General features: G+C 49.2%; 1 protein-coding gene across 2 annotated transcripts in view; it reads right to left on the bottom strand.

Annotated features, from left to right (window-relative positions):
* dicer1 (dicer 1, ribonuclease type III) overlaps nt 1–9,011 on the bottom strand; it is a 54,620-nt gene extending 45,609 nt beyond the window's left edge. The window contains exons 1-3 of one of the 2 annotated variants that reach the window (XM_086182140.1): nt 8,609–9,011; nt 2,987–3,090; nt 1,839–1,956 (exon numbers count right to left, since the gene is read on the bottom strand). The gene's annotated coding sequence lies outside the window, so the exon portion shown is untranslated. The remainder of the gene's footprint in view (nt 1–1,838; nt 1,957–2,986; nt 3,091–8,608) is intronic. The other variant, XM_086182138.1, reaches the window with a different exon arrangement.
* Nucleotides 9,012–9,374: the final 363 nt, after the last annotated feature.

Here is a 9,374-nt window from a genome sequence, read left to right as displayed (position 1 = left end):
ATGACAACGGTGCTAATAGAGCTGAGCAGTTTTATCGATCCTGTGACATTCATCGATATTTTGTTTCCTCAGAATATCGATTTTTCAGCCGTGAGTATCGATACATTGAGCCCCATTCCAATCCCCCGTGTCCTGCTCTTTGCAGGAAGAGCAGTTCTGCCTGCCAGCCACTGGTGTCGCTGGAGAGCATTTCTAGTTACCCAGAATCCGACGCATTCCTCATCAGGTGAGAGCTGAGAGATTCAGGAGAATGGTGGTGAGAATAAATCTGATGTGTGGGAGCATTTTGGGTTCAAAGACAAAAAGAGAGCGACAATTTAGACAAAAGTGTGGCGGTTTGTGAGCTGAGTCACACAAACGTTAAGTACTCTGGAAGTACCACCAACCTGCGAGCCTCCTAAAACGTCACCACCTGGACAAGCTAATGACCCCAAACAAACCACGCTGGACAGTGACGGCGGTGGTTGCCACAAGTTCCCATCGTCTTCACCGAGGTCGCAGAAAATGAGTCCATTGCTGCTTCATCAGTCAGGATTTGAGAGCTTACTGGGTGGTGGCAAACACCGGCTTTAGCGCCTGGTGAACGCGATGGAGCCCCGCTATGCTGCTGCCACCCACCAATTGAATTATTGGCTGCCATGGTTTATTTTTGGTGAAGCTGGTGGCTGCACTGGCGAGCAGCTCCCTCCTATGTTCAGTATCCAGCTCAAACGCTGCCTCAGAAGGCCACTGGCTGCACTTTAACTCTCCATGTTCACTTTTCTAAAGCTTGAAAGCTACAATTTGCACTCAGTTTCAATAAACAAAACTAATTTTCTCACCACATCTTTGATTCATTTTGTCCAGCGTTTGTGAGCTGCCAGTCGGAGCCTCATGTTGTGTACTTGATGCTTTCAGTTCAGTTCATTCAATCCAAGTCAACGGAACTGGAATCGTGAGCTGAATATCGTAAATTGTATGGTATCGTGAGATTAGTTCATCACTACAGCCCTATGTGCTAATATTATGGCTGCAGCAAATATCCTGGAGGAGAATGGGTGGTCCTTTGTCTGTTGCACTGTCCATACTTTGCAACTTGTGATCAACGCTGTGTTGAAGCATCAAAGCATGGACAAAGCTGTCGGAGGTGCAAGATGTCTGGGAGAACATTTTAAGAAAAGCGAGCTGGCCAGCAGTGAGCTAAGAGAGAAACAACAACAAAATGGCCCCACCTGAGCACAGCCTTGTTCAAGACATAAGCACAAGGTGGAATGGCACATTGGATATGATAAGCCGACTGCTTGAGCAAACTGTGTTCCTGAGTGGACAGAAATATGCAACAGTATCTGCAATACCTCCACTTGTGAAGGGGCTGTTCAAGTCCACCCAGAGCGCTGCCTTCAAGTCAGCCCTGCTGCCAGCTTTCCCACTCACTGCTGTATGGCAGTTGCAGGAGAGATAGAAAGAGGAGACTGCTTTCTCAGACACAGCATCACAAACACAGTGATTCTTGCGACAGCCCTTCACCCAAGGGTTAGGAAACTGAAGTTTCTTTCACCTGACGAAGTCCTACATGTTCAAAGTGAAGTAAATGGATGCGCAGCAGAATGGCAGTTGCCTCCACCGATACTACAGCTATTGAATCAACACCTCCTGCCACTCTACTTGACTCACTCCTTGGTTCCGATGGGGAAGAAGAGGACAAAGCAAGTGAAACTGAGGATGTCCACACCCAAGTGAGGAACAAAGTCCTCGCATACTTTGGAGAAAAGAGCCTTGTCAAGGAGGAAAACCCATTACTGTGGTGAAGGGCTAACACTGAGAGATACCCCATGTTGGCCAGGCTAGCCAAGTCCTACCGATGCATCCCTGCCACCTCAACACCACGTGAGCGCTGTTTTCTGCAGCCAGAAGCAGGGCCTCCAAGAAGAGGGCGAGCCGGAGCCAGGAGCATGAGGACATGCTCACATTTTTGCACTGCAATGCAAAGAGTCAAAAAAAGGGAGTGAGACTGTGTGTGTGTGTGTGTGTGTGTGTGTGTGTGTGTGTGTGTGTGTAGTGTAGAGAACAAGTTATGTTCATCAAATCCTCTTCAGTTTTCTGATTTATATTGTTTTTATTTATTGTTCTGACAGCTCAGGTCCCTTGAAACAAAATACCTCTTTTCGTGCACTTTATTTTTAAAGAAACCCTACACATTTGGCAGATGTAAAGCATCCGTGCACATTTTCTGCCTTCGTACACTTAGTTGTTTTTTAAATTATTATTTTAAAAGCGTGAACAGATTTTCTGAACTCTCAGTTCTGGTTTTGAATAAAGGGTTGGCAATTAATGCTTTTTTGTTCGTTTTATCAGATTTACCAATTCATCAAAAAGTTAATCGACAGATTGATCGATTATTAAAATAATTCTTCGTTGCAGCCCGACTGCACTGATAACCAAGGAGTGTACATCCATGGTGCACAGTGGTCAGGAGGGCCAGTGTAGAACTCAAACCTGAGAACTGCCAGCTTCAGGAAGGACAACAGCTTATCAAGGTGCTGAGAGCAGCAGTGGTCAACCAAGACAGGGCGTCAGGGGCCGACGCTGGTATTACTGAGGTCAGGCAGGCCCAGACCTACAGGGGGCCACTATCATGCTGTTAGCTCCTCTGTTATTGAATGGGTTCCATTTGGAGTGTAGAACAAGAGATGCCACGTCCTGGTAGTTCGCCTCAGCAATGTGTGCCAGTCAACGCAAACTTGTCCTTTGACCACCAACAATGTCTCAGGTCCTTGAGTCCCAGTGGACCTTTACCCTCTTTGATAGAGCCCCCTTGACGTGTTCCTGAGATCCCACATGCAGGGAAGTATAGAGGGACAAGCCACCCAAATCATGCCTCTGTTCTACGGCCTCTGCAGCCTAGAGGCACATCCACCTATCCTTGGCAGAGTAACTCATTTCTATGGACAGAGGACATGAAATCTGAGCAGACATGCTGGGACCTCCTTCTTCTTTATATACTCACAGGTAATAAGTGTGACTTCTTGAATAGGCAGACACTCAATCTGGGCTTCATGATCCAGTCTCTCTTCATAAACTCCTGGTGCTCCTCCTCAAGTGGCAGCACACCTGACGGAGCACAAATACAGCATTGTTAAAACCAACACAGCACAAACACAGCACTGCCGTAGACGAGGTCTTGATGTCATTTTATTGAGTCTGAAGACCTTTTTGCTCTTGGCAGTCATTAAACACACAGCAGTAAGGCTGAACAAAGAACAGAATGTGCAATTATTTTAGCTGACATATGATTCACAACACGAGGAAGAATTTTTATTCATATTTGAATAGAAAACCATACTAAATAATCATGGTGTGATTTTTGCCGGGATCTGTACCAATACAGTTGTTTTCTTAATGAGACTGCACCCCTTAAGGCCAACATGCTGCATCTCCTGTGTTACAGATGCTGCACCGGGCCATGGCGCAATCTGGGTAATGGGCTAGCTGCACTGAGACGTGCCAGCTAACACAACAAGCCTGTTTTATCACAGCATCACAAATGAGCGTGAGCAGGCAGGACAAGCACTAACACCAGGCCGGTACCAGCCATAAACCATCGGATCTGCATTTTCCAGCACACTGCCTAGCCAGAGAAACAGGGGACACACACAGTGTCACCAGAACAACTGCACAGCAATAGCCGTGTTTCCAGCGAGCGCTGTGGAACCGATGCGTTCAAGGAGCTAATCAGAAGAACAGGTTCCCACTGACAGCTCTTCAACAGTAGAAGGATGTGATTTCCTGATCTTACCAGAGAGTTTTAGCTGTACGCATTTACTGATGTACCCTTGATATCAAGATTACTGATAGCCTGCCTGCTGCTCCTCAAGCTACATTTCCAAATCTGTGAAAAGAGAGCGAGGGCCTGGAATGGCTTCCTAGCTGGAACTCCAATCAGCACCCTGGAATGCAAAGACCCAGTTAGCTCAGGGTGAGAACCACAACAACATGGCAGCGTTGGTGTACTGAAAGGACCCCCAGGATCAACTGCTGTTCCTGAGGGCATTTCTGGGGTGGGGCTTTGATAGATTATCAAATGACAGCTGAGAGGTATGCGTTCTCCTGGTTCTCTCTGTCTGGAGGAGAATATTTAATTCAGTCGACTATTCTCAGGTTACAGTCCTCCACATTGGAAATGCAGTATTTAAGGAAATTACATGATTCTGTTATTGACAATCACCATCACAACAAACTCAGGAAATCACCAGTAGCATCAGTGGATTGCGAGCACTGAGGCATGCTCATGCTAGCACTGAGGCATGCTCATGCGAGCACTGAGGCATGCTCATGCTAGCACTGAGGCATGCTCATGCTAGCACTGAGGCATGCTCATGCTAGCACTGAGGCATGCTCATGCTAGCACTGAGGCATGCTCATGCGAGCACTGAGGCATGCTCATGCTAGTACTGAGGCATGCTCATGCTAGCACTTAGGCATGCTCATGCTAGCACTGAGGCATGCTCATGCTAGCACTGAGGCATGCTCATGCGAGCACTGAGGCATGCTCATGCTAGCACTTAGGCATGCTCATGCGAGCACTGAGGCATGCTCATGCTAGCACTGAGGCATGCTCATGCTAGCACTGAGGCATGCTCACGCTAGCACTGAGGCATGCTCATGCTAGCACTGAGGCATGCTCATGCTAGCACTTAGGCATGCTCATGCGAGCACTGAGGCATGCTCATGCGAGCACTGAGGCATGCTCATGCTAGCTTAGCTTTCTCAGAACGTTTACACATGTGCTTATTGGTAATCAGTGATTTCTTCTGCTCTACAATCACGACCAGGCTCATCCCAGATTGGTCCAGCCCTAGTCAGTCTCATCTAATCTCATCCAACTACATGCTTGATTCTTGATTGGAAACCTCAGCACGTCAAGCGTTGCCGCCGTCCATGCTGCTGGGTCTGTGGCCATGTTGGCGGTATATGGTGATTTCATGACGATGGTGTAGTTTTGGTGTTTTTTTTTGCTGAGTGAGCATCTTCAGTTTCTCGTCACCAGCCAACCACCAGGACCACTGGCGACGAGACTCATGACTGCTTCTGGCTTGAGATACTCAGCTTTTATGGGTACACACGAACATCAGAATGTCTTCAGCATCGTCAAGTTGAGTTTATTACTCATCTGTTGTTGAAGAAGAATGATGAGCAAACTACGTGGTAAGTATTTGATTTATGAGCGTTTCAAGTGTTTATGAAATGAAGAAAACTGTTGACTGTATTTTTCAGAATGTATCAAATGTGAATATCATAAACTTGTTTTCTTCAACATCAGTAAATATCACTGGGAAGCACATTGTTCATATATTTTACAACCAAGCCAGCTGATACTGTCTGTTCAAAAAAAATTAAATGATGCTCACATTTTATTAATTAAAAAAACTCTCAACAGTAAATTTAAAAAGGACACTTCTCTGTATTTCCAAAATATCTGGAAAATCCCACTGCTCACTGGTTCTTCATCATAAGCAACAAGGAAAATGACGAAACTAACTTTTATCTGCTGCTCCAATACGGATATCAATCATCAGATCAATGCCAATACCGTCGAAGAATGAACAACTACCACTGTCCGAAGCTGTGGCTAACATGTGATAGCATCCCCAAATACTGGCTAACAGCCAAATCCGTGGTAAAATATTGGCATGTCAGATATCAGCCTAAAAAAATCCAACACTGTGCAACCTTTTTTTACTTTATTAAAAAAAAAAAAAAAAAGAGTCCTCAGTATGAGAGCAGCCCGGTGGAGCAGTGGTCCTCCCTGTGGCCCCCAGCAAGAAGGTTGTGGGTGGAGCAGTGGTCCTCCCTGTGGCACCCAGCAAGAAGGTTGTGGGTGGAGCCCCGGCTGCAGCACGGGGTCTTTCTGGGTGAGTCTCCATGTTCTCCCTGTTCCTGCTGGGTTCTCTCTGGTACTCCAGCTTCCTCCACAGTCCAAAGACATCAAGAGGGACCAGGTTAATCCAGACTCTAAATTGACCGTAGGCGTGGCTGGGAGAGCCAATGGTTGTCTGTCTCTATGTGTTGGCCCTGCCATGGACTGGTGACCTGTCCAGGGGGAAGGCTGCTGGGATAGGCTCCACCCCCACCACCCTCAACAGGAGGAGAGGGAGAAGATGGAGGGATGGATGATGGAGGGAGGGATGATGGATGGATGGATGGTCCTCCATGTGCATCATCTCCCTGCCACTCAGCCTTGATCCACTGAACTGTTTAAGGTCAACAGTGGCAAACTCCAGGAGCAGGACATCAACATGCCGGTGACACGTCGGACCTGATAGTGAGTCATACAACGGCCATTGACGGCTTGATGGCGTCTACATGACTCTCGACTGCCTACACACACGTCAGTGTTCCAACTACCAACTTTGTCCAACGTCAGATTGCTGCTACTGGCGTGTTCACCACTTCCTTCCAGAGAACTCCGTTCAGATCCCCATTACATCCAACAGGCTCACGGCAGACGTCACCCAGTCGGACTGGAGAACTCTGACTGGCAGAACTGGTCTGGACTCTGACTGTGGGCTCATTCAGGCTGTGATGAGTGAGCATCTGAATACACATTGCAGCCGATTCAGAGTGAAGTCTCACGCGGACACTGTGGAGCATCTCTGCAGATGAATCAACCCAGGGATGACCAGTGACCTCACCCAGTGGAAGTTTCCATTCCTCTGAAAGCCTGATTCTCAGTTTGTCTCCTCCAGCCTGGAAACTCTCCAGCCTCTCTGATTGATGATTGAGGACCGTCCTCCTGGTCCTGACTCTGGATTCTGATCTGAATTCTCAGAGTTTCTATCAGTTTAGTTCTAAATCAGATCAAGTCATGATTGGAGGAGACTTCAGTATTCATGAGGATGTTGATAACCACAGTCTGGTACTGCATTTCTCTCTGTTCTGACTGACAGAGAGCCACAGCTCTACTGAACCAAGTAGTCCTGTTTCCCTGGGCAGCAAAGAGTTCATGGACTTCTTTAATGACAAAATTCTCCTGATTAGAGAGAAACTTCTTCTCCTGCTGCCATCAGCTGACAACATGGCCCTAGAACCCAGAACCTTAGAGGCAGCTGGAGGACCAGACACACACTTGGATAGTTTTTCTCCCATCAGCCTTCATGAGCTCAGTACAGCGCCAAGCTGCTAAACACCTGGTGCTGCTGGAGGAGGCTCCAGACCTGAAGAGGCTCCAGCTGCCACCCATAGCTCCACCTGCTCACGTCCCCGTCTGTCCATCAGTCTCTCCTCCTTTCTCTCTCTCTTTATCTCTGTCCCTCTCTCTCCTTCTGTCTCTCTGTCTTCCTCCATTCTCTGTCTTTGTCTCTGTCCAGTCTCTCCTCCTTTCTATCTCTTTATCTCTGTCCCTCTCTTTCCTTCCATCTCTCTGTCTTCCTCCATTCTCTGTCTTTGTCTCTGTCCTGCTCTCTCTTCGTCCAGCAGGTCAAAGCACATGTCCATCCCCACTGATCCTGGATCTGCTCTATTTGTAAAGTGTCATGAGATAACTTTTGTTGTGATTTGGCACCATACAAATAAAACTGACTTGACCTTTGACCTTTGCGTCACTCATGTCTCTCTGCCAGCATTTGTTTTCGACTTCTAGTTTTGGCACGAAATCCATTTTTGTTGATTTCCAGGTGAAATTGTCCTCTGCAGGTTAGGTGTTCCACAGGGCTCGGGGCTTCAACCACACAAGCTTGTGTAAGGTGGGGTGAGTATTCGGACATTTACAGTACAGTACATTTACATTCCTCCTACTGCACAGGCAAGTACTAGTACAACAGCCAACATTGCCTTTTGTCCAACCGTCGTGCACACTGGCCTGCCCTTCAGTTCCACAGCTCCACGAACCTCGCAGCCTCCAGCAGCTTCGCCTCCAAACGTCTCACCAAATTACAGCAATTATGGCGAGTGAAGCTTCCAGCGAAGCCTGGAGGTGAACCGCGCTGAGCCCCGCTAGTTGCTAGCTGCTGCGGTTAGCATCAACACGGCGTCAGTGTATTTCGTCGATCATTAATACAAATGGCAATTTAAGCTGCTGAAGTGACTTTTGATGGAGTTGGATTCGAAGAAACATGACGTCAAGCCGAGCCGCTCGTGGCCTTGGAGCGGATCGAGCAGTAGCTCGGCCCGGCACCTGCCTGCTAGCATCACCATGTGCGGGTTTGCGTTAGCTTAGCTGACACTCCCGCAGAATCAGTAGTCTAGCTGACGGTTACCGGGATAAACGAGGTGCAACAGTCCCGGCTGAGCCACCACCCGCGGAACTGCCGCCTTAACAGCGCGTCCCTCCGCGCACCTTCGCCCAGCTCCCTTCCACAGCGGCTCGCACCTCGCTCGGGCCAGGCGTTCACCGGGTCCTCCCAGCGCCGGAGACCTGCCTGCCCTCGCATGCGAGGTTCTGGGGCTAAACGAGACACGGGTCCAGCCCGAATAAACAGCGTGTAACGGCCGTCTGTGTCGTGCCTGAGGCCGCCACGCACCACCGCCGTGCCAGCCAGCAGGCTAGCTAGCTAACTAGCGTTAGCTTGGAGCTCGCAAGGCCAACGCGTTCAACGGAGAAAGACAAAGAGGCTTCGGTGCATCATCTCACCTGCAGGAGTGGGTTAGACAGTCGATCGTTCTGGCTACGAAGCGTAGAAGTTTCTCCTTTGATATCGCCGCTGCCACGCACGCTTGCTGTCCCGGTTTGGTGGCACTTGTCCACAGTGGGACCACTTCCTTTCACCTGGGCCTCAACTACGCACGAACAGTAACGTAAACTACGTAACTGCCGGCGGGACTCAGGCACGCCGCCCGTAAATGCCTTGGAGAATTCCAGCCGTGCGCCGGCAGTTCGCGGCTCGGGTCCTGCCGCCAGCGGCGTCCGAGCGGACGGCGGGCCGCGCTTTTGAGGCGGTAACGGAGCCGAACCCGCAGCCTGGCCATACACACTTCTCTTCTCGATGCTGGGGCAGGGTCACGCAGGGATTTCCACTTTGAGACTGAAATAAAGTCTACTAACAACTGAGGTGGAGGAAAACGACTTCCTTCATCACCACGGGACAACAGCGGCTGGTGCCGGTGATGCAGGTGCTGTTGTCATGGCGACTCGTCCCGTCCACAGGGCCGCAGATGAGCAGGAGCTCTGACGGAGCGCGTCTGGCTGTTCTCCGGTGAACCCAGTTGGTGTTTGTATGAGATCATCCATGTCCTGTAGATGGCAGCGTTTCTACAGCTAGGACGCAGTACTCTTGAAGTAGCGCTTGAAGTAGTCCTGCATGGCCACCAGGTGGCCGACATCAGGCCAAGCTCTGCTGTTAAACCCTCACCTGTCGGTCCACCCCGCGCATGAAGTGGTGCAGACAGTGTGACATCGT

The sequence above is a fragment of the Aulostomus chinensis genome, chromosome 17 (assembly GCF_037954235.1).
Source record: "Aulostomus chinensis isolate RoL2024-O1b breed Wild chromosome 17, RoL_Achi_v1.0, whole genome shotgun sequence".
Taxonomy (NCBI): domain Eukaryota; kingdom Metazoa; phylum Chordata; class Actinopteri; order Syngnathiformes; family Aulostomidae; genus Aulostomus; species Aulostomus chinensis.
Note: the sequence above shows the minus strand (reverse complement) of the source record. Positions and strands in the feature narration are given on the sequence as shown.